Source organism: Octodon degus, unplaced genomic scaffold (assembly GCF_000260255.1).
Source record: "Octodon degus isolate 3935 unplaced genomic scaffold, OctDeg1.0 scaffold00029, whole genome shotgun sequence".
Lineage (NCBI taxonomy): Eukaryota > Metazoa > Chordata > Mammalia > Rodentia > Octodontidae > Octodon > Octodon degus.
Window position 1 is genome coordinate 1693226 of NW_004524605.1, and position 8545 is coordinate 1701770.

Here is an 8545-nt window from a genome sequence, read left to right on the forward strand (position 1 = left end):
TCTCTCTCTCTCTCTCTCTCTCTCTCTCTCTCCCTCCCTCCTCTCCCTCCCTCCCTCCCTCCCTCTCCCTCTGAAGGAAGTTCTTTTCTTTCCAGTCAGTCCCAGGGAGCCAACCCAGAGCCTCCGGTGCTAGGCAAGCCCTCTACTGCCGAGCTCCATCCGAGCCCCTGATGGGATGCAGCCACGCTCAGCGTGCTGTCCCCCTTCTGCACTGCCCATGCCAGCACGAGGGACCGCCTGCAACAGCAGCTCTCCATTCCCTGATGTGTACAAGGTTTCTCTGAGAACTTTTCCATATTCCATGTATACACGAAACTTCTCTCTTTGATCATTTTTTGAGGTTTAGCGAAGGCCTGGCAACTCCCTGGAGGTCTCCCCATTTTTTTGCTGAACAGTCTTAATTCCCTGATGTCCAGTCAGCCTGACTGAAATCCTGAATGAAGGCTCCGGGCTCCCTCAAATCTGCGGGACTTGGGGCCATTGTGCAGGGACGGGGCCACTCCTGTGTGCCAGGCATCAGGCTCGACCTGAAAGCTTTTTCATATTCGTCATCTTGATTTATTTTTGTCTGGTGAAAACTATACATCACAGTGAAGTCGGGGCTCAGTCAGCGCTGGTCAGTGATGGGCTTTGTCTCTGGTGTGAGTTCTCCAAAGCAGAGCGAGATCTCGTCTTGGCAGAAGCTCAGCAGCACTTCGCCTCTCCACTGCGCTTTCGTGAGTGGTCCAAGGTGCTGGACTTGCACAAGAAGGCTAACTCCTGTTATGTTTTTATGCTTTGTCGCCAGTGTGACTTTATTTACATGCTGATTACCACACTGTCACATCCCTTGCATGTTTGCCTCTGGGAACCCCGCACTCCATTACATATACTGCCTCCTCTCTTAGTGAATTCTTTGATAATTAAAAGTAAAATAAATACAACTTTCCCCCAGAGCTCTGTGGTTTTCTGTTCCTTCTTTTTATATTTATCAGTCTTCAAGATTTCTTTGTGTGTGTATGTGTTTTTGTTTTTGATACGGGGTCTCGCTATGAAAGTTATTTATTTAATTTATTTTTTAATGTATTTGGTACAGGGTCTCACCACTTGGACTTGTAGTGATCCTCCTGTCTCAGCCTCCCCAGGGCTGGGATTACAGGGGTGTGCAACCACACCTGGTTCCGGGCCCCGCATGGTATGCAGGACCAGGGATCAAATTTGGGGTTTTGCACTTGCCAGGCAGGCACTTATGCCACTGAGCTATCTCCCAACCCCAAGATTTCTAAAATGGATTAAATGCATAATTCCAAGAATATCCACCATAATTTTTTTAATGAAACAGCTTTATAAACACTCTTTATTATATGGATACCTTGCCAGGCACGACAGTGCACTTCCATAACCCCAGCCCTCAGGAGGCTGAGTCAAGCCGGGGCTACACAATGAGGTGAAGGCCAGGCTGAGCCACACAGTGAGACTGTCTTGAAAAACAAAGCACAAGTTATCCATATAGATGCCAGTTTAAATGTGAAAAATTCCAAAGTGTAAATTATTGTCATCTCTTGGAATCTGAAGGAAAACCTGCTCCAGTGCAGGCAGAAAGCAGCAGAATAGCAGCACTTACTGCAGGCAGCGCTGGGAGTTTCAAAGATGACTTAGGGGAACAGAGTGAAGAAATGCAAAGGGTAGGAGCCAAAAAGGGACAGGCTGTGAAGGGCAGAGAAGAGAAGGGTTGGGTGGAGAGGCAGGCAGGGCTGTGCAGGCCGACAGCACGGGGCTGTGGCTGGGGTGCTCCAGCCTGATGTGGGGCCGTAAGGCTCCGCACCCCACGGGGGATTGTCTGTTCAGGCTACCGTGGCACAGTGTCATTGGTGGGGTGGCCTAGAAATGACATTGCTTTCTTAGTTATGGAGCTGGAAGCCCAAGTTGAGGACAGCAGCAGCAGCAGGTCCACAGAGGCCCCACTCTCTTCCTGTTTGCAGGCGACGTCCTCTCGCTGTGCTCTCTCAAGGCAGAGCAGCTCTGGGAGCATGCTGGGGTCTCTTATCTGAGGCATCTACCTTCATGACCAAGTCAGCTCCCAAAGGCCCACCTCGAATCTCATCGCCCTGTAGGTCAGGATTTCAACATGGGGGCTGCAGCCATCGCCACGGAGGACACCAGGTAGTCTTCTGTTCCCAGTGTCTTTCCCCACATATCCACCCTACACAGAGCGGCACCAAGCCACCCTGAGTGGATGCCATGATCCCAGCCCTTCTCAGTCCCAGATTTATTGCAATGTGCCAACACTGCAGTTAAACCTAAACCTTTAGTTTATAACTCTCCATTAACATCTTTTGTCTTAAAAGAAAAACAACGTGTGTGCCATAGGCTCACCAGCACTGCTTTAAGGGATCAGCTCACGTAGCCGCAGGGCTGGCAAGAATCTGGGGAGAAGGCAGCAGGCCAGACATGCAGGCAGGAAGGGTGCTACCGTCTCAGGGCAGACTCTTCTCTGGGAGGGAAAGCCTTCCTACGACCTTGAGAGCCTTCATCTGATCAAGTGAGGCCCACTGTATCATCGCACATAATCTTCTTTGCATAAAGTCAACTAGTTGTGCATATTAACCACATCTACACAATACCTTCACAGCAGCACCAGTTTCTGATTAGCTGAGTACCACAACATAGGAGTCAAATGACACCTAAAACTATCCACCGCTCAAGGCACTGCACATGTGTTACGTTTAGTGCCGCGTGACTCGGCCCGCGAGTTGAGACATGGGGTAATGACCTGGAAGAGGAACAGGGATGAACAAGACAGGGCAAGAGACACAAGAGACGGAGACAAGACAGGCTTTCTGATCAAGTCTCATTTGCTGAGGAAGTGAGCAGGGTCTAAATAGCCGTATAGTGGAAGCAGTTGGGTGGGACTAGTTGTGGATTGGTAGTGGAGGTCCAGGACCACAGGAAGATGCCGAGGCAAGCGGGATTGGTGCTGCAGCACTTCCTGCCCAAATAAGGGAAAATATAACAGGAGCATTCTATCGCCCCCCACTTATCCCCCTTTTTATTAAATACATCAAGCGGAAATTGACAGTGCCCTGCAGGGACAATGCGTGACTTGGGTCAAGGACTCCTTCACATGAGATCGACCAGACCTTACCCGTCTTGGGATTGCAGGGTGACAGTAGGCCCTGTTCCTGTCTTAGGTGGTCGGTGGCATTGCATGTGGGTCCTAGTTGCCCGTCATTGACTACTTGTCCATCTCACCAGGGAGCCTACATCAGATTAGGCCACATTATGATAGGGTCCATTTGGGGGAACCCTCTCATGATACTCTTGATGATCTGCCATTTCCAGCTGATGATAATGTATCTGAATGGGCTTTGCAGCAAAAACATCTAAACGTGAGCTGATGAGTGCTGTAAGCTTTTGAAAAATACAAGGTCCTATCATGAGCAAGAGTAGGAGTGAGAAGAGGGGTCCCAACAGGGGCACAAGGTAGGTGAACATTCCTCCCCACAACAAGGAGAAGGGGTCCTCCACAAGCTGTTGTCTCCACTTGAGTAGTTGATCTTGAAGCTCCTGGATTTTGTCTCGAACTATGCCTGATTTATTAACATAAAAACAACCCTTTTCCTGTAAAGCAAGACATATTTCCCCGTGCTCTACTGTCAGAAGTTTTAAGCATCTATTTTGCAAGACCACTTCTGCTAGCGAATCTATCTGGTCTTGGATATCTTGGATAGTACCAGATAATGCTTGAACATCATCAATCAGCTGGTTAGATAATTTAGTATAAGAATGTACTGCTACCCTCAACCCCGCTGAACCTGTCCCCATGACTTCCAGCCCCACTAATAAGGGAATGAACTGAACCGCCCTCTTTGTGCAGCCTTAGAAGCAGGCCTGGGCATTCTGCTGCCACCTGTGCCCTGCTCCCCACTCCCCTGTTGTTGCTCCCTTTCTTTTTTCTCCCGTTTCTCCTCTGCTCTCTATCCCCCCTGGTGCCTCATGCCTCCCTGTCCTAGGTGACTGCCATTGCTGTGCTGCATCATCCCATAGTCACATTTTACTCACCATCTTTCTACTTACCATCTGTTCCTCTTTGTTGCCTAGGCCTATAGATTACTCCCCACCTCTTCTCTATAGCCGGCAAAAACCACATAAATGGGGAGGGAGCAAGCAAGTTACAGAAGCAAATCGGAGACGTCTGGGCTCTCCTCTCCCTGTGGGGCACCTCCAGAGCAGGCATTGCTAGCAGCAGCTCTCTCCTCTGGCCCCAGTCCTAGGCTGCACACAGATCGTGCAGGACCATGCCATCTGGCTCTGAGCTCTATCTGCGGACCCAGATCTCTGGACTCCTGAGGGGAAACCCTGCGCTCCTTCTGCTCTGCCACACCTCTCTGGGAAGACCTCTTGTGGAAGAGTGCAGTGCAGAAAGGCACGCGTGTGAGTGGGCACTTTGGGCCCCCTGGCACGCGCACCTGCTCCATCCCATGCTGCAAGCCACATGACTAGCATGCATTAACGGGACCAAGAGGGGCAGGTGAGCATGTGTACCGTGGGCCATGCCACCTGGAGTTGTCTTGTTTGGCCATTTACCAAGAAGGCGACTTTCACCTGATTTCCAAGCATTCCTTGTCTTCTGATGGGCATAGCATGATTTGACATCTTAAAAAAGATGGGGAGAGAGTGTCCCTTTGCTCTCACCAATCCCTAAGAGATGGCAACAGGCCGGGCCAGGCATGTCTTGTGGAAATAGCCATCAGGGCATGCCTCCACAGCCTGGCCCAGGCACCCGGAAGGCAGTATCCATCTGGCTTAGCGGGCCAGGGGCTAGGCAGGTAGGAAGCAGTTCTGCTCAGCTCGGCGGCCATCGTGACTACAGCCTTTCTCCCTGCCTGCCTGGCCTTTCCCTCGAAGCCCCACAGACGCCCTGGCCTGATGTTCCCCCCTCCCATCTGGGGTTCCCACTGCCCTGGTGTCAGACTCCTGCCTCTGTGACGGCTTTGGCACGCTGCCTTCCTGCGCCTCTTGTCTCCTCCCATGGTTACACCCAACTCACTGTCTCGTAGCAGAACACACAGCAGGCCGAGGGCGTGAGCAAGGGCAAAGCCCTTCAGCGGTCCAAGGCGCAAGGCGTGCCCTCAGCTGCTGCCGCCATTCCCAGCAATGGGGGTACAGCTTTTCATGTTACACAGCCTGAACGTGACAGCCTGTGGCACTACGCAGGCTTGGTGGTCACTGCGGGAGCCACACGACCAGACTGACCATCAGGAGAGAAAGGCACACGGCACAGCAGCTTCCAGTCGGGCCTTAGTGGCCTCTCCCCGTCACGACACGCACATCTCAGGGCACCGGGCGCTTCTCTCATTTTATTTTCAGACACGCCAAGGAGCGATGTATCAACAACCCCCTAAAAAAGTAGTGTTGTGTCGTGAACAGGGTGACAGGAACCTGGGGGATATGTCAGCACTGCCAAACTGCAGACGGAGCGTCGGCGAGACCAAGTGGCCTGTCAGTGAGGAAAGACATGCCAGCCACAGACTTTCCTTCAGAAACTTGCATAAAAACATTAGCAAAATATCTTCAGTGGAGTTGAGGGGGCCCACAGTGTGGAGCGCTGTGTCCCCCATGGGAGAGCTGAGCACGCAGTGGGGATGGGACGGAGGGCAAAGCGTGAGGGGCCCAGGAAGGAGGGAGAGGCAGACTCGAGGCTACGCCATGCTTGGGTCTGGTTATGTCAAACTGTTCTGCTGCCAAAGGCAGTCACTCAGCGAGGGACGCTGTTCCCAGCAGGAACACACTGGCTCCGCACAACCACCAGGATGCCTGGGTTTGCTGCGGGGCTAAAGTGCTGTGTTAAAAGCAGTCCCTGCATGTGCAGTAGGGTATCTCAGGGACGGCTGCTACCAAAGATGAAAAGCCAGTAGACAGAGACAACCCAGATGCAAGAAGGGTCAGGAGCTGAGTTAGAGCAACCAAGTGGAGATCTGGAGCGCGTGACTCTGCCCAGCCAGGCAGTTCCAGTGGCTGCTGCTCACAGTCCACGCACATGAAGAAGGTACCAACGTCCACATGTGAATCCTGCCTCAGCTGCACTAGCAGGGCAGAACTGCACTTTCTGTGGGTTTTCCCATGGGCAGGGAAAGCTCTGACAGGAAGAGCAGGAAGAAGCTAGGTGTCACGTGGGGCGCATGCTCCACCACTGGCACATGCTCCACCACTGGCACATGCTCACCATCTGAAGAGGTGGTGGTCCCGGTTGTGCCGGGACTTCCCTGTACACTTCAAGCAGCAGGTGGTACAGGGTGGCACATTTTCAACTTCCTAACTCCACAACCCAGAAGGATCCCAAGCGGTGGTCCGTCACCTCCTGCCACGGTCAGGGGATCTGTGTAGCCTATCAGTGTGACCAGGCGAGCAAGGTGTGGTGTGAACTGGTCTTCCCAGCACCCTGCATGTCCTGGGATTCAGCTGGCTGTGGGCAGGAGGAGGAAGAGGCCGTGCTGGTGGCTGCTAAAATCTCATCCAATACTGTGCAGGTCAGCGGCAGACATATGTAGGTCAAGAACCCCTTGCCTCAAGGTTCTCAAAAATGCAAGTTTTTGCTTGCCCAGCAAGGATGCACACACAGAAATTTCGTGAAGACCCTTGTCTGAGGGAGGTGCTCTGGGGAGACTTAGTCTCAATGGAAGCCTTCAGACTGTAGCCACCGCCAGGGGACAGCTCCTGGCACTGTCACTGAATGAAGGAGGCTCCTATGCTGGCACCAGGCCTCAGCCCACCTGAAGGCAAATGCCAAGTGGCAGGGGCTCCCACTGTTATCAAACACAATGGGCAGCAAATGGCTTAGTGAGGAATTTCTCAGGGATGCAGAGTAAAGGTGAGGCAGCGGCAGTGAGGACCCGGCAGGCTGCAGGCAGTGCCGCAGCAGCAGCGAGTACAGCCTCCCAGGTTTCCGTGTGGTCCGTGGGGCACATAGCAGGGCAGTGCCCAGCAACCTCTTGGAATGCTCCGGGGAGAAAGGAGTCAGTGCTGGCTGCCTGAGAGGAGAGAGCACCTGTGATGCCAGCCTTTGTTGGTGAAGCTGAACTTGGAGGACTGTAGAAGGGGCTGCAAGCTCGAGTCTCTGCATCAGCCCAGGGTGCAGCGTGACCCAGTGGCCCTTTCCTTCACATGGAGCTAAGGCTCCTTTCACAGGGACCAGAAGACCGCACAACTTGAACGACAGCTCCTGCGCAGAGAAGGAAGCTGCCATGTGGCTTCCCGGAGCACAACCTGCTCGTCCCCTTTGCCCCGTGCTCAGCACCTTCCCAGCTTGCGGGGGAAGGGAACATGCCCAGATGCGGCGTGTGGAGGTGCACAGGCACCACTGTTCTGCTTCCCATGAGGAATACTGAGGACTTACGGTGCCAGGGACTGTATCTGTAGAACAATGTGTCACTCACACTTTTGCATTTGGACACTGCCCCGGCCAGAGGCTGATGGTGCCAGGACCACTTCTGGCCTGTGAAGTTACTCAGTGCGTTGCCCACCACTGTCAGAATGGCCAAGGAAAAGGACAGGAGGTGACCACTTTCAAACAAAAAGGAGAAATGCAAACCTTCCTGGTTTCTTACGAACATTAATACCTTACGAACATTAATACCTATACATTAATAGCAGCCTAGACAAAAGCCGGGCAGGGACAGGAAGCTGCAGCTGATTATTCTGGAGTAGCAGACACACTAACGTGAAGCACAGGGATCCTCCGGCCATGGCACGCATGGTGGGCTGCACTGCTCCAAGAAGTGGCCTCAGGCTCTCATCTCTTATGCTGATCACACCCCAGGACACGTGTCACAGCAGTCAGGGTGGCCAGGAATATCAGCTCTACCCGGGAGGCTGGCGTCATCACGCTGCGCCAGCCCAGCTGCAGTGTGCAGAGCAGGCACCACGGTGCAAACGGCTGGAGAGCAAGGCCCTGCGCGCGGAGGCCCAAAGGAAATGGAAACCCAAGAAGCCTGAGCAGCCCCCGCACCCACACACGCAGAGTCCAGACTGTGAGAGCTGGAAATGGATTCTCATTCAAGTTCATTCCATAGTTCTGGCTCTGGCAGATTCTCACACTGCATATGAGGTCAGAGCACACTCCCAAGGGCAGGGATAATAAATGACACAATGTTGAGTTAGGAGTCACCAAGTCAGCAAAAGGGTCACATTTCTAGCAGAACACTGAGAAGCCAGGCATCACACAGGCCAGGTCTGACCAAAGACAGCTTGGAGCAGAAGTGGGGAGCATGATGTAAATTATCCCTAGGTCTGGTAGGTTACCACTTGTCCCTTACCCTGGGTGCCAGGAGCATGTGTGAGAAAACAGAGGTGACACTACAGTTGCCACTGTCACAGGGGAAAATCCACAAGAATGGAATGCTTCTAGATCTCATTCTTACTCCTTTGTTCCGTGGCTTCTTAACCTTAATTTTCACCATTTTATAATTCTCTTATAGATTCTTTAAACCAATTTTTATATTGTTAATGAAGCTCCAGTTTGGTTCTACTTGATAATTCAGACTACTGAAAAAAGTACTGCTATCCA